This window comes from Mus musculus, chromosome 9 (assembly GCF_000001635.26).
Source record: "Mus musculus strain C57BL/6J chromosome 9, GRCm38.p6 C57BL/6J".
In the NCBI taxonomy this organism is placed as follows: Eukaryota; Metazoa; Chordata; class Mammalia; order Rodentia; family Muridae; genus Mus; species Mus musculus.
In genome coordinates, this window is record NC_000075.6 from 109,924,644 (window position 1) to 109,940,573 (window position 15,930).

The 15,930-nt window shown below is 44.5% G+C and overlaps 1 protein-coding gene and 1 pseudogene across 8 annotated transcripts in view; one reads left to right on the forward strand and one right to left on the reverse strand.

The window, feature by feature from the left end:
• Gm4644 overlaps nucleotides 1–109 on the reverse strand; it is a 411-nt pseudogene extending 302 nt beyond the window's left edge.
• Nucleotides 110–5,197: 5,088 nt separating this feature from the next.
• Nucleotides 5,198–15,930, forward strand: part of Map4 (microtubule-associated protein 4) — a 154,114-nt gene continuing 143,381 nt past the window's right edge. For 4 of the 8 annotated variants that reach the window (NM_008633.4, NM_001205330.1, NM_001205332.1 and 1 more), the window contains exon 1: nucleotides 7,131–7,297. The gene's annotated coding sequence lies outside the window, so the exon portion shown is untranslated. Of the gene's footprint in view, nucleotides 7,298–15,930 lie in introns of all 8 variants that reach the window. The other 4 variants (XM_030244102.1, XM_011242938.3, XM_006511955.3 and 1 more) reach the window with 2 other exon arrangements.

Genomic DNA, 15,930 nt, shown 5'->3' on the forward strand with positions numbered 1-15,930 from the left:
TCTGCCAGTTTCACTTAATATTGACATATCAGTCTGACTGGAACCTGATGAACTTCTTGGTCCTCTTTTTGACAATCTCGGGCTTCATCTGAGGCCGGAGGGCAGCCATGATGGTGTAAAAGATATGGCAGCCACCTCACAGGTAGCACAAAGGAAGAAACATGATTCATTTCTTTAGTGACTACAGATGTTGAACTAGAAAGAGGTTAGATGGAACTCAGAATGACAATTATTGTTCTGTATCAATTTCAAGGATACTGATGGAAGAGGGGCTAGACTCTGCCTTAAGAAACCAATAGAGCCAGCCAGTGGCAATCTGGAGGATTCGACAGTTGAAGTCAGAATTGAAAAGAAATCAGGATATCTTATTGGAGTTAAGAATGAAAGGCAGGGGCCGGGCGTGGTGGTGCATGCCTTTAATTCCAGCACTCGGGAGGCAGAGGTATGTAGATTTCTGAGTTCGAGGCCAGCCTGGTCTACAAAGTGAGTTCCAGGACAGCCAGGGCTATACAGAGATACAGAGGAAACCCTGTCTCGAAAAAAAAAAAAAAAAAAAAAGAATGGAAGACAGAAGAAGAACTGGAAGAAAGCCAGGTGTCTGTTGAGCATGCCAAAGACCTGAGGACATCATTTGAGCAGTTTTGGAGTCATAGCTTAGTGGTTATGCTCTGCAGCTAGGACATAGATCCTAGAAAGAAAACAGAAAAAGCAATTAAAAAAAAAGAAAAGCAACACAATCACAAAACCCTAGCCAGAGATGGTGGCTGTCTTAGTTAGGGTTTCATTGCTGTGAAGAGACACCATGACCATGATAACTCATAAAGGCAAGCATTTAATTGAGGCTAGCTTACAGTTTCAGAGGTTTACTCTATTATTCTCATGGCAGGAACCATGGCAGTGTGCAGGCAGACATGGTGCTGAAGAAGGAGCTGAGAGTTCTGCATCTTGATCCACAGGCAGCAGAAGGAGAGTATATGCCACACTAGGTATACATAGCTTTAGTATATAGGACCTCAAAGCTCAAACTCACAGTGATATACTTTTTCCAACAAGGCCACACCTACTTCAACAAGACCACATCTACTAATAGTGGCACTCCCTGTGGGCCAAGCATTCAAACACATGAGTTTTTATGAGTTTCTATGGGGGCTATTCCTATTCAAACCACCATAGTGACACTTCCTATAATCCCAGCATCTGAGCACTTCAAGAGTCTAAGGCAGGAGGATACTGAGTTGGAGGCCAATCTAGGCTCTGGGAAGGTAGAAAGATGAAGAATTCACGGTTGGCTGGACTTGGCAGTTTATTCCTTTAATCCCAATACTTGGGAGGCAGAGGCAGGTAGATCTCTGAGTTTGAAGCTGGACAGGTTTACTTGGTGAGTTCCAAGTCATCCAGGACTACATAGTGAGAGTGTGTCTCTAAATAAATAAATAAATAAGTAAATAATCAAGGTCATTCTTAGCTCAGAGGAGATCTGAAAGCTAGCCTCGGCTAGAAGACTAGTCATTCATATATATATATATATATATGTATATATATATGTATGTGTGTGTGTATACACACATACACACACACACACACACACACACACACACACATACACACACATATATATCAGGAGCTGTAGCTCAGTTTATAGAATGCTTGCCTAACATCTATAAAGCTCTAGTTAAATCCCAGCAGTACACATAGATGTGCATACCTGTAGCACTAGCATAGGAGGACAGAAAGGTTATCCTTGGCTATGTATAGAGTTCTAGGCCAACCTAGGACACTGGAGACCCTGTGTCAGAAATGCAATGCTTGGTGGCATATGCCTTTAACCCCACCACTCAGAATCAGAGGCAGGTGGATTTTTGTGAGTTCAAGACCAGGCAGGTTTACACACAGAGCAAGTTTCATGAAAGCCTGTCTCAAACCCCTCAAAATAAATAAATAAATGAATAAATAAATAAATACACATAAGCAAACAAACAAATAAAATGAAGAAAAAGTAATTTGGAGCTGGAAACTAAGAGCGCGTCTTGTTTTTGAAAAGGAACTGAGTTTGGTTCTGTGTACTCATACTCACATCTGGTGGCTCACAACCTTCTGTAACTCCAGTTGCAGGGAATTTGATGCCCTGTTTGGATTCCTTGGGTACTTGTAGGCATGGCTACCCACACACATAAATAAAAATAATACATATTCTAAAAATATCAATCTTAGACTGCCATCCTCGGGAGGGTCCTTTGAGGGTCCACAACCCTCTCATTTGAGGATTTTTGAGGAAAAACCAGACAGCAAGTTCAGGAGCAGTACTGAATGCAGTGCACCATTGTTTTGAAACTAGAAACAACCTTCTCTGCCTTTGACGACTCTAGTAGAAGATAAACGAAAGGAAAACAGAACCAGAACCTGGGTAGGGTGACTTGTTGGTACTGGAATGCTCTAAAAGTGTGCGCCCCCACCCCCGTATCTACTGAGGGGGATTCAGGTTTCTCAGTCAAAGGAACAAGAACACCCAGCCAGCCATGAGGGAGGTGTCTTCAAGTGAAAGGAAATCCTAGTACAGTGGTCAGTGAGATCCAGACAGCAAGAAGCAGAAGAAATTGTCTGTTCCACTTCCCGACAGTCATGAGGAACGGAGGTCCAGGGGTTAGAATAGCTTACCCAAGGCTGCACCGTCTGCTCTACTGCAGGCCAGTCTGTAATTGAGACTGAGTTTCTAATCTTACAGTCCAGGCCTCTTACTCCTAGCACATCAGCCGGGATTGTGGTTGCTGCAGATGGCTATGGGTAGACGTCACCATTAGACGAAGGATCTATTAGCTTGATTTTTTTTAAAGAATTATTTATGTATTATATGTAAGTACACTGTAACTGTCTTCAGACACACCGGAAGAGGGCGTCAGATCTCATTACGGATGGTTGTGAGCCACCATGTGGTTGCTGGGACTTGAACTCGGGACCTTTGGAAGAGCAGTCTTAACCCCTGAGCCATCTCTCCAGCCCCTGTTTTGTTTTTTTAAAGACAGGGTTTTACTATGTAGCTGTGGATGGCCTAGAACTCACAGGGCTCCACCTGCCTCTGTTTTAAAGCTGGGGTTAAAGGCATACACCACCAAACTTGTCTTAAACTCAATATATAATCCAGGCTGGCCTTCAATTTGCAATCTTCCGGCCTCAATCTCACGAGTAGTTATAATTACAGGTCTGTAATTAGGATTAGCAAGAGGTTTTCTACTTTACAGGCAATCTAGAGCCACCTTAGGGACCTAGCTTCTTTTCAGTCTACCTCCTCACCCTTGTCTGTCGCTTCTGGCTTGTTTTAAAATGCTTCTGGCATTATAACCTTATTTCCATTTCAGACATGTAGAGGAAAGGTAACTGAATTGCCTTTTGTTCTTTTGTTTTGTTTTGGTCTCTTGAGCTGTGTTGTCAAACTTGTCCTTGAACAGTTGGTTCTCCTATCTGCATCTTCCAAGTGCTGGGTTATATTTTTTTTGTTTTTTAAAGATTTATCTTAATTATTTTAGGTATATGAGTACACTGTCGATCTCTTCAGACACACCAGGATAGGGCATCAGATCTCATTACAGATGGTTGTGAGCCACCATGTGGTTGCTGGGAGTTGAACTCAGGATGCCTGTAGAAGAGCAGTCAGTGCTCTCAAACACTGAGCCATCTCTCCAGTCCCTGCTCAAGGTTTCTGATTCACTAAATAACAGCTGTGCAATCTATAACAGATATTTTGCTTTTCTGGGTTGTATTAATGGTCTTTCTATGGTTATCTATTTATAGTTCTGTATCTTTCCCACAAAACCTTTACTTTTTTTGTTTATTTGATATAGGGTCTCATGTATCCCAGGCTGGCCTTGAACTCCTGATCCTCCAACTCCCACTTACCAAATAATGGAATTACAAGCACGGACCACTGGACTCTTATTATTGTTGTTTTGCTTCTTGGAGACAGGGTTTTTCTGTGTAGTCCTGGCTATCCTGGAAATTACTTTGTAGGCTGCCTGTCCCTGCTCCTGCCCCTGTCTCTGCCTTCTGAGTGCTGGTATTAAGGTCCTCTGCCTCTGCCTTCTGAGGGCTGGTATTAAGGTCCTGCACCATCACCACACAGCTTATTATTATTATTATTTTTACAGAGACAGTCTCAGCTGGGCTAACCCCATCATCTGGGAAGCAGAATCAGGTGGATCTCTGAGAGTCTGAGGCCAGCAAGGTTTACAAAGAATTCTAGGACAGTCAAGGCTGTAATATAGAGAAACCCTGTTTCGAAAAAACAAAACACAAAACAAAACTCAAAACAAAAAAGACACAGTCTCATTATATGGCTCAGGCTGTTCTTGACCTTAGGTGGCCTAGTTGACCTTAACTTGGTATCCAATTGCCTCAGCACACAATGCCAGGGCATCCTTTTGCTCTCTTAGGTTTTTTTTTTTTTAATTAATTAAAAAAAATTTTAAAAGATTTATTTATTATATCTAACTACACTGTAGATGTCTTCAGATGCACCAAAGAGGATGTCAGATCTCATTATAGATGGTTGTGAGCCACCATGTGGTTGCTGGGATTTGAACTCAGGACCTCTAGGAGAGCAAGCAGTCAGTGCTCTTACCCGCTACGCCATCTCCCCAGCCCTAAAATTTTTTTGAGATAGGCTCTCACCATCTCTCTGGCTTGCATGGAATAAGCTGTGTAAATCAGGCTGAACTTGAGCTCACAGAGATCTGCCTGCCTCTGCCTCTCAAGTGCTGGGATTAAAGGTGTGTATTGTTACATTAGGTTAGTTACTATGATTTTTTAAAATATGATTTAATATATATGAGCACATTGTAGCTGTCTTCAGACACACGACACACCAGAAGAGGGCATCAATTTCCATGACAGATGGTTTTGAGCCACCATGTTGTGGCTGGGAATTGAACTCAGGACCTCTAGAAAACCAGTCAGTGCTCTTAACCGCTGACCCATTTCTCCAGTTACTATGGCTTTAACAGTAAACTATGTCTACTAAATCGTAAGTAACTATGTATGTACTTTAGGACAGTTACTAATATGGATCTCATGTATATTATCATCATCTCCATTTACTGCTTAAATGAATGAGTATTGTGTGACAAAACTTTCCCTGGGGAAATGCAATACAGAAGTCTACTTATCCCAGAGAGGAAACTCATGACAAACCAAAGCCCAGCTTGGTGAACCAATTAGTTTTATTGGGGCTACCTTCAGTACTATGATGAAATATGAGTGAGGGGTTACTGACAGTAGCAGAAATGACTCAAAGACAGCTGAATCACCAAGGCCCACCCCAATACTGGTAACAACTCACAAATTGGGAAAACTGGGGCACACTGCATAGCCTGCAGGCCACTCAATGGGTTGAGTAAGTAAGGCTGGTCTAAACCTCTTCCAGGCGGCTTGGCTGGTCTCTGCTTCTCTCAGGCAGCTGGTCTGGTCTTAAGAGTCTGCAACTTTTGCTCTTCTGAGAATCTTCTTTACTGCGTAGGTCTTCTTTTCTGAGAGGGACGCTGAACTCTGGCAGGAAGTAGCCTAGTAAAACTAGATGGTTTCAGGGCCTTCCTGCTTAATGGAAAGTTCCAATCTTGGAGGAAACTGTTACACAATATCGATACAGAAAGGTTTAGAAGTCTTCCACAGGTTTACATAATTTGTTTAGCCATGCTGAGACTTCATCGGGAATATGGTATTTTACCTTTGGCATCCTATTAGTAACTTTATTGAGAGTGACTATTATCTAATTTTCATAAACGAGGAAACTGAGGCTTACCTTTCCTAAGGCTACAAAAGCACAGCTGTACTTCCTAACCAAGTTCTCCTGGTAACCCCTATATGCCTGAGTTTACAATCCTAGCACCTGGCTACTGAAGTTAAAGCCCCACTAGCCAAACATTGTCTTGTTGACACTGTGGTGTTACTAAACTTGCCTGTTAACATAATGAGAATGAGGAGTGCTGGAGAGAAAATTAAACTATTAAAGATAAGGCTCATAACTAAAACTACAAAGGGCACTGAGGATATATTAACCATGTAGGGCTCTTGTGATGATTAAGATATGTGGATCATGGAATAAGCATAAAGGAGTTGGGTATCACTATTTCTTCTGGACCAGTACTATGCACAGGCAATATAATGTGACCGTAGTGACACTCTAGAGGAGGGGGGCGGGGAGAGGAGAGTAGGAGGAGGTAATTTTAGCTGTGTATGGCGGCTCAAATTTGTAATCTCAACACTCAGGAGGCTGAGGCTGAGGGATTGCCATCACTCTGAGGGAGGTGGGTGATGCAAAGTGAATTTCAGGCCAGCCTGCGCTATGGTGGGAGGCACTGTGCAAAAAACCCAAAACAGAACAAAGGTGATCTTTAAGTTTTCAAGTAACTACGTTGAAAAAAGAAAAAAACTAAAAGAAACATGAAATTATTTAAGTTACTAAATACACTCCCAATTATATAATCAGTTTTTTCTTGTTTGTTTGTTTGTTTTTCGAGACAGGGTTTCTCTGTAGAGCCCTGGCTGTCCTGGACCTTACTTTGTAGACCAGGCTGGCCTCGAACTCAGAAATCCGCCTGCCTCTGCCTCCCGAGTGCTGGGATTAAAGGCGTGCGCCACCACGCCCGGCCCCATATAATCAGTTTTGCATTCAACAATGTTCCTTCTCAACTTGGTCCAGCCACGTTTCAGGCAGCTACTATGAGCTGCGCCCTCAGCTCCCAGTCAGTTCCTCGCGGTTAGCAGTGAACCCAAGGCCCCGCCCCCGCCCCTCCCAGATTACATCATAGAGCCCACCAGTCAGGGCCGGCGGGGCCCACTCAGGCCCACCCGTACGCAGGCGCGTGCGCCTGACACTAGCATCCTTTCTGCTGGAAAAGGAAGCGGCGGCCCTCTCAGAACGGCGGAGGCGGCCTGAGCCTCGCCATTCGCTGAGGCATCCGCGGGCGGGAGGCCGCAGTCTAGACCCCCGACGCGCGCCGCGCCAACGGTCCGCCACTCGTGCTGCTTCCACGGAGAGGGCGAGGAGTAGGGGCCGGCGTGGATTGGTTCGCGGCGCCTCGGCCCGCCCTTCGGTGGCGCCCATTGGCTGGGGCGGCACCCGCTGACGGCGAGCACGCTCCGCCTTCGTGCCGGCCTTCAAGAGGGCGACGAGGAAGCGGCCACCTCCCTGTGCCCCGCCCCTCCGGCTAGGTCTGTGGCTTCTGCGGCTCCTCCCGGCTGCTCCCGGCTCCTCTCTGCCCTCTCCCGGCTTCCTGCGGCTCCGGCTTGGGCTCGGCGGCGGCGGCGGGTAGGTGCGGCTGTGATTGAGATCGGAGGGTCGGCCTCCTCACTAACCTCCACGACTCCCGCCCAGGTTCTCGCGGTGGCCGCCGGGGACCCCGCAGGTCCCTCCCGAGGCGGGGAAGGGCGGTGGCTGTCCGCCTACGGGACGCCGGGGTGGTTGAGAGAGGGGGCCTGGTGGGGGGCCTGCGGGCGTGACCTTCGGAGTTTCTGAGACGCCTTCTGAGGGGACCGTAGGGGGCGAGGCGGGCGGAGAGATTTTGTATCAGGGCTTCGGAGGTTGTGGAGCCGAGGGGCTTGCCTCAGGCTGGGCATGTGCTGAGCCGGGACACTGAGGGTCGACTGCAGCCTGGGCCCTTGGGTGGGGTTCGGGATGCAGAAGGACGCCGGGGTCGTTTCTCCAGGCTTCAGGAGGGGCGTCCGTGTATGTGGGGACTGAGGCGAGCTCTGCGTGTCCCTTCTGGGGGTTATGGGTGGGGCCGAGGGGTGGTCTGGAGAATCCAACTCGAGCCCTTGTGTGCGTGGGTCCCGCACACTTTGGGGACTGACGCGCATCTAGTGTCTGGCTTCGGGAATGCAAAAGGGGTCACGTTAAGGGTGCGGAGTCCGGAAACAGGGACCAGGGCTAGCAGCGGCTGTCGGAAACGTTACTCGGAGCAGAGATTGTGGTTTATTTTAGCACCCGGGACGAGCTCTTTTGGACTGTTACTGTCGGAACTCAACTTTACTTGAGATTGCCTCCTGGGCGTTTTGGGGAGGGTTTGCTTATCTCTTGGATTGTGTAGATTAAATGCATTTGGTCTTTAGGGGAAGAGGCTGATTTCCCCACAGGTTTGTGTTTTAGGAATCCAGAACTCGCCCCCTCCTGGAGCGGAGTTGTAGCCTGTACTTCTCAGGCAAGATTAGTGTTACCCAGCCTTTTGCTGGAATCCCCCTTTCTCCTTGCCCTCCGCTGGTCCAGTTACAGAATTTCTCCCCAGGGCCTCTGCAGTGTTTCTTGCTCCCTGCGAGTGTCTCCCGCCCGTTTTCCTACTGCTGCGCTTTTGGCAACTGCCTCTGCTCTTTCCCAGGGATGGTTGTGGCATTGCATCAGGGGATATTTGTGCTTGTAATTTGCTCACTCAGCCCAGGAGGAGGGAGAATAGTATGGTGTAGAGTTGGGGGGTGGGGGTGGGAGGGTGACAAACGGGAGGGGGGCGGTTGCCGGCAGCTTGGCTGGGTAGGCAGAGCGATGGGTGTGGTAAGGGAAATACAGCTGCTCTAGGCCTATAGGGTAACACTGCCCAGTCATCAGCGCAGAGATTCAAAGACCAGCAGCAGCAGCTATTTTTATAAATCAATCCTGAATCCAAGCTGAGCACATGGATTTAGGGTGAACAGTTGTCATGCCCTGACTATGACAGGCTGAGTGTTTTGTAGACAACACTGCAGTTGCTAAGCAAGAGGCTGGATCTGTCTGTACTATGATGCAGGTACTTGCAACTTTGTAACTTTTTCTCCACTTTGGGGAATATGTTCATGGCTTTTCAATTGATGGAGTCTGATGGTCCATACCATTTCCTTCAAAGCTGATATTTTTAAGTCAGTCATAATCTCGTTTTACACTTAGCTTAAAGTAATTAAAACTATTGCTTTTTGAGCTAGTACCTACCATCTTTCAGGGGTTTACAAAAAAAAGGATTTATGTAGCTGTACATGTGGTTATGAGCCTTCATGTGGTTATTGGCAAATGAATTTTTTTTTCTTTTTAGGACCTCTGCTCGCTCGGGTTAACACTGCTTGCTCTCTGGTCAGCCCCTCTCACCCAGTCCCTGCTTGCTCTGGCTCAAAGATTTATTTATCATTATACATAGGTACACTGTAACTGACTTCATACCCAGCAGAAGAGGGCATCAGATCTCTTTACGGGTGGTTGCTGGGATTGTGAACTCAGGACCTTTGGAAGAGCAATCAGTGCTCTTAATCTCTGAGGCATCTCGCCAGCCCTTCCAGGGGCTTTTTAAATGAAAGCGAATATACTTGCCAGGCAGTGGTGGCGCACACCTTTAATTCCAGCACTTGGGAGACAGAGGCAGGTGGATTTCTGAATTTGAGGCCAGGCTGGTCTACAGAGTGAGTTTCAGGATAGCTAGGGCTACACAAAGGAACCTTGTCTCGAAAAACCAAAAAAAAAAGAAAAAAAAGGGGGGGGGGATATACTGATGGAAACACACTCAGCAGAGATTTATGAGTCAGGTTTCAGTACTTGTTGAAGTATTGATGCCTTGTACACAATTGGATTTAATTATCCACTGGCCCAAAAACACCTCCATTGTTCTTGGTAGCCTAATCAGTAAACCAGTTGATTATAGTATTACAATGAGGGCAATGAAAATGCAAGGGTGTGTCTCTTATTGTATTTATTTTACTTTTTTTTCTTTTTCTTTTTTTTTTTTTTTTTTTTTTGGTTTTTCAAGACAGGGTTTCTCTGTACAGCCCTGGCTGTCCTGGAACTCACTTTGTAGACCAGGCTGGCCTTGAACTCAGAAATCCGCCTGCCTCTGCCTCCCAAGTGCTGGGATTAATATTTTACTTATTTTTACATTTACTGTGTGTGTGTGTGTGTGTGTGTGTGTGTGTGTATGTGTGTGTATGTGCGTGTATGTGTGCACGTGCGTATGAGTGTGGAGGTCAGAGGACAACTTTGGGAGTCAGTCTCTATTTACCTGGGGTTTGGGTATTGAACTCAAATTCAGACTTGGCAGCAAGTGCTTTTATCTGCTGAGCTGGGCGGAGCTGTCAGGTCTTCTCACTATTATATCTTGCTTTTTTTCTTTTCTTTTTTTGAGTCAGAGACAGGGTCTCTCTCGCTCTGGCTGTCCTTGAACCCACAGAGATGCCCCTGCCTTGCCGCTAGAGACTTGTATTATTTTTTAAAATTTTATTTTATGTTTATTTATTTTATGCATGAGTGTTTTGCCTCTGTATGTGCACCGTGTTTAGTGCCCGTGGAAGTAAGGAGAAGGGGTTGGATCCCTTAAGGCAGGAATGGCTCTGAGCTACTATGTGAGTGTTGGGAACCAATCTGGGCCTTCTGCTAGAGCAACAATTGGTCTTAACCTCTGAGCCATTTCCCGTGCTCCTGTTTTGTAGACTTTTGGAGACAAGGTTTTTTCTGTAGCCCAGGCTGGCCTGGAACTTTACTATGTAGTCTGGCCTGGGCCTTAGCTGAGCTCAGAGCAATCCTCTTCATCCATATTCCTTTATTTTTTTGTTCTTTTGTTTTTGTTTTTTTGAGCCCTGGCTATTCTAGAACTCCATTTGTAGACCAGGCTGGCATTGAATTCAGAGATTCACCTGCTGCCTTAGTTAGATTAAAAAGCATTCACCACCGATGTGTGTCCATGTATACCCCACTCCAAGACAGGGTTTGTCTCTGTAGCCCTCCCTGGCTGTTCTGGAGCTCTGTAGACCAGGTTGGCCGAGAACTCAGAGATCCACTTGCTTCTGTCTCCTGAATGCTAGGATTAAAGGCATGAACCACCACTACCTGGCTGTGCTTAAGCTTTTCAAATGTTAGGATTATAAGCATATGCTTACTGTACCTAGATTGGGGTATGTTCCCAATATTTTCCCTTTTCAGGTTGAAAAACAAATCCATTCATATGTTTAACAGTATGCGTATGGTAAAATCTCAAATATACAAATAAGGTTACATTTTATATTAAAGTATTTTCTATTGTTTGCTGACAACTGAAGGAAGCACCTGGATTTTCTTTTTTCCGCTGAGATTGGGGTCTTGTGTTGCCCAGGCTGGTCTAAAAGCTCCTGGACTAAAGCCATCTTCTTGCTTGGGAATATCACAGTTCTATATCAGCATTCAGCTTTGGTATTATAGCTAGATAGCTTAGCTTTAGTTAGAGATTTGGTTCTTCCTAACTTTGCTTTCAAATTTGGTGATTGAGTTTTGACTGTAGACCTTTGTAGTTGACAATTTCAAAATTTGTGGATTATTATTATTGAGACAGGGTTTTATTATATATCCCTGGCTGGCTTTGAATTCGTGTGACACTACACTCAGTTCAAGGGCTAAAGCTTTGCACAAGGTAGGGAAATCTCTGCTGCTCAGCTGTATTCCCAATCTTATTATTTTTTTAATGTTAAGAATAGGTAGTTAAGGGCTGGAGAGATGGCTCAGTGGGTAAGAGCACTGACTGCTCTTCCAAAGGTCCTGAGTTCAAATCCCAGTAACCACAGGGTGACTCACAACCACCTGAAATGAGGTCTGACACATCTGCAGTCAGCTACTTATGTATAGTAATAAATAAATTTAAAAAAAGAATAGGTAATTAAATGCAAGAAAATCAGAGATGAGAAGTAGATGTAGATGTAACCTTTCTGAAGAAACTCATGCCTCGTGAGCCTGCCTGCCTCTGCTTCCCAGGTGCTGACAGTAGAGGCACGTGCCATCAAGCCTGCCATCAATCACTTTCTTTCTTTTACAGTGGCAAAAGGTTTTTGTTTTTTTGAAACAGTGTTAACCTATGCAGCCCAGATTTTTCTGTTTTACTTTTTTTTTTTTGGTCAGGGTTTCTCAGTGTAGTCCTAGAACTCACTATGTAGACCAGATCTTTTCTAACCTGAACCAGATCTGCCTCTGCCTCTAAAGTGCTAGGATTAAAGGTGTGCACCACCACAGCCAGACTTCTGTTTTCATTAAACAACTTAAAAAGTGTTGAAAATACTGACACATGTCACCACACTCTGTAAGAAATACAGCTTTAAAAAGTCTTTTGTTTTGAAACCATTTTAGATTTATAGAAGAGTTGAGCAGAACCACGTGGCCAGGAGAAAACTGCCAAGTAGCAAAGGGTCTCATAGCTGGGGAGTAAGTTAATATTGTGCTAGATCTGTCCAATCTAGGCACATAGCTTATACATATAATAGCTGGCTTATAATATGGGCTTATTGGGGTTGGAAATTACTGTAACACCATCCCAAACAAAACAGAGAACCAAAAGACAATGGACCCTGTCTCAAACATGGTAGAAAGCGTACCTGAAGTTGTTCTTTTAGAAGGCATACCTGAAGTTGTTCTCTAACATACTCATATCTTTGCATTCATGTGCTCACATTCATTCACACACCCAAATGTGTACATGGACACACACACATACCCCAGAGAGAAAAGATAGAACTCTATGCACTCTTAACTTCTCATCTATCTCCACCCGCCCTCTTTCCCTCCTTCCCTCCTTCCTGACATAGGTAGGGTCTTATGAACCTAGGTTAATCTGGAAATCCCTGTATGGCTCAGGTGGCTCATCACTCCCAGTTTCTTTGTCACTCTAAGATGTTGCTTTTAATTGTAGATGTTTTGGGCTGAGCAGTTTTTGCAGGTATTTCTCAAGATAATAACTTCACAGTTGCTGGCTCCAATCCTTTTATCTTTTTAAGACCTTTTATTTTGTGTGTGTATATGTGTGCTCAGGTGTCATAAGTTTCATGTCCAAGTCAGGACAACTTAGGAATGTTGGTTCTTTTCTTTCTAGCATATAGGTCTCTGGGATTGAAGTAAGATCAGTAGGCCCCAAAAGGCCTTTACTTGTTGAACATCTCACCAGCTCTAAATCCGTCATTTTGTAAAGTTTTTTTTTTCTGATAATCTTTCCCTTCCCCTTCCCCTTCTTTCCTTCTCTCTCTCTCTCTCTCTCTCTCTCTCTCTCTCTCTCTCTCTCTTTGTTTTTTGAGTGTCTCTGTGTAGCCCTGGCTGTCCTGAAACTTATCCTATAGAGCAGGCTAGCCTCCTGCATCTTTCTCCTAAGTGCTGGTATTAAAGGTGTGCTGTGCACCACTATGCTTGTCCCTGAACTTAGTGGCTCTGATTTTTTTTTTTTCTATCTGCAGTTATTTTTATTTTGTGTAGCTCCAGTATTCACTTGATAGCTATTCACTATTATGACACTTATTTTATCCTACTCAAAAGTTTTTTTGTTGGGGGGGAGGGTATGGGGGACTTTTGGGATAGCATTGGAAATGTAATTGAGAAAAATACGTAATAAAAAATATATAAAATTAAAAAAAAGTTTTTTTAAGCCAGGATGTAGTGGTGCATGCCTTTAATATTGGTGCTTGGGAGGCAAAGGCAGTTGGATTTCTGAGTTTGAGGAAAGCCTGGGCTAAAGAGTGAAGAGTGAGATCCAGGATAGCCAGGGCTACACAGAGAAACTGTATCTTGAAAACACAAACGAAAGTTCTTTTTCCCCAGACCAAACAGCGGACCTCTACCCTCTACCTTTCTTCAAAAACTTTTTTTTTTTTTTTTTTTTTTTTTTTGGTTTTTCGAGACAGGGTTTCTCTGTGTAGCTCTGGCTGTCCTGGAACTCACTCTGTAGACCAGGCTGGACTTGAACTCAGAAATCTGCCTGCCTCTGCCTCCTGAGTGCTGGGATTAAAGATGTGCGCCACCATGCCCGGCAACCAAATACAATTTTTAAACGGTTTGCTATGTTGCACATCATCCTGTGCATGCTTCAGTTTGTCAGTTTGCTAGATATTGTTTGATCCAGATGTTTTGTTAATTATTTGATATGGAAATGCTGAATTATTGTGCATGTGGTCCCAGGCATTGGAGGCTGAACTGGGAGAATTGCTTGAGCTCAGCATTTGAAGGCCAATTTGGTAACATAGTCTATATCACCCTTCTTTTCAGAGTTGTTTTTTCTTTCACTTGTTTGTGTACTGAGGATTGAACCTGGGGCCTTGGGCATTTTGGGCAAGCATTTTACTGCTGAAGTATAATCTCCAGTCTGCAGGTTCTGTTTTTCTTGCTATTTTCTTTTCCTCTTTTTCCTTCATTTTTAGTTAGATTTATTATTATGTGTTTGAGTGTTTTGCCTGCATGTGTGGGGCTCCTAGAAGATGTTGGATCCCCTGGGACTAGAGTGACAGGTAGTTCCTGAACTGCTTTGTGGTTCCTGAGAATCAAACCCAGCTCTTCTGCTGACTCACCTCTCAGCCTTCTTGCTACTTTCCAATGCTAGTTTGTATTTGTCTGGTAACTAAATTACCTCTTTTCTCCTGTTTTTGTTTTGTTGTTTAGAAATTGTATGAAGCCACATCTTTGTTTTTTTGTTGGTTTTCTGTGTGTTTTGATTTCCCCATCTCCTCTGAAACATCTTATTTATATAGATGCTTTACATTTTTAGAGAGAATACCAGGACTGGGATGCTCTACAGGAATAACTTTGCAGCACTTAGTAAATCTGGCATGATGGGACACATCTGTGATCCTAGCAAGAGGATCTGAAGTTCATTGTCATCAGTTATATTACAGGCCAACCTGGAATGTATGAAACCTAGTCTCTTATTTTTTTTTTTAATTTTTAAATTTTTAAATTTTTTGACAGGGTTTCTCTTTATAGCCCTGGCTGCTCTGGAACTCACTTTGTAGACCAGGCTGGCCTCGAACTCAGAAATCCGCCTGCCTCCGCCTCCCAAGTGTTGGGATTAAGGGCATGCGCCACCACGCCTGGCCTAGTTTCTATTTTAAGGGGGGGGGGGTTGTTTGGAGAAATGTCTCAGTGAATAAGAGCATTTGCTGTTCTTGTGAATGACCCAGCTTTTGCTCTTAGCACCTACCTGGGGGCTTATATACCCATCTGTAACTCTAGTTTTAGGGGACCTGATGCCCTCTTGTGGGCATCAGGCATATGAGTTTTACATGCAGGCAAAACCACTCAGACATAAAATAAAACCAAATTAAAAAAAAAAAAGAAAAATACAAAAAGGGGTCTGTGAACTAGCTCAGTGAGTAAAAGACACTTGATTTCATCCCTGGAGCTGCTTTTGTGGTGGAAGGGAAAAATGACTCCTGAAAATTGTGCTGTAACCTCCATCTTGTCTCTTTACGGTGCATGATACTGATGCCAATTGACCTTGTCAGTGCAGTGAGACTAAATGGATGAGATGGGAGGATTTATTTTGCCATTTTCTAGGTCTGGGGCTGATGGTTGTTTAACTTGCTTTTCCCTTTCTGTGAATGAGCATCAGTTACTCAAATATCTCAGTGACACTATGCTTAAACATCACAAGGTCAATGATGAAAACCAGCCATTGTGCTTCATACCTGTAGCTCCAGCACTGAGAGGTCATGGACAGCTTGAACTAGCTAAGTGAGCCCCACGCCCGCTTCAGCTAGAGTAACACCCAGTCTCAAAAGAACTAGAAAATAATCCCAAAATTGGGGAGGCAGAAGTAGGCAGATCTCTTGAGTTCCAGGCTCTACATCTGGAGTTCTTAGGCCAGCCAGGGCTATGTAGTGAGACTCAGTCTCAGAAGAAAAGGAAAGAAAGACTACGATTGGATCATGGCCTGACCTTTGCCTCCTTTCTCAGAGTTGCTGTTGTTCAGAGTTTCTGATGTTCCTGATACCATCAGCCCAGACACACAGCAGGACCATTCTGCTAACACTGAGCCGTTTGACTTTTGCTTTTTGTTTTTTTGAGACAGGGTTTCTCTGTGTAGCCCTGGCTGTCTTGGAACTCACTCTGTAGACCAGCCTGGCCTCGAACTCAGAAATCCACCTGCCCCTGCCTCCCAAGTGCTGGGATTAAAGGCGTGCGCCACCACTGCCCATCACTATTTCACTTTTTACACTCTT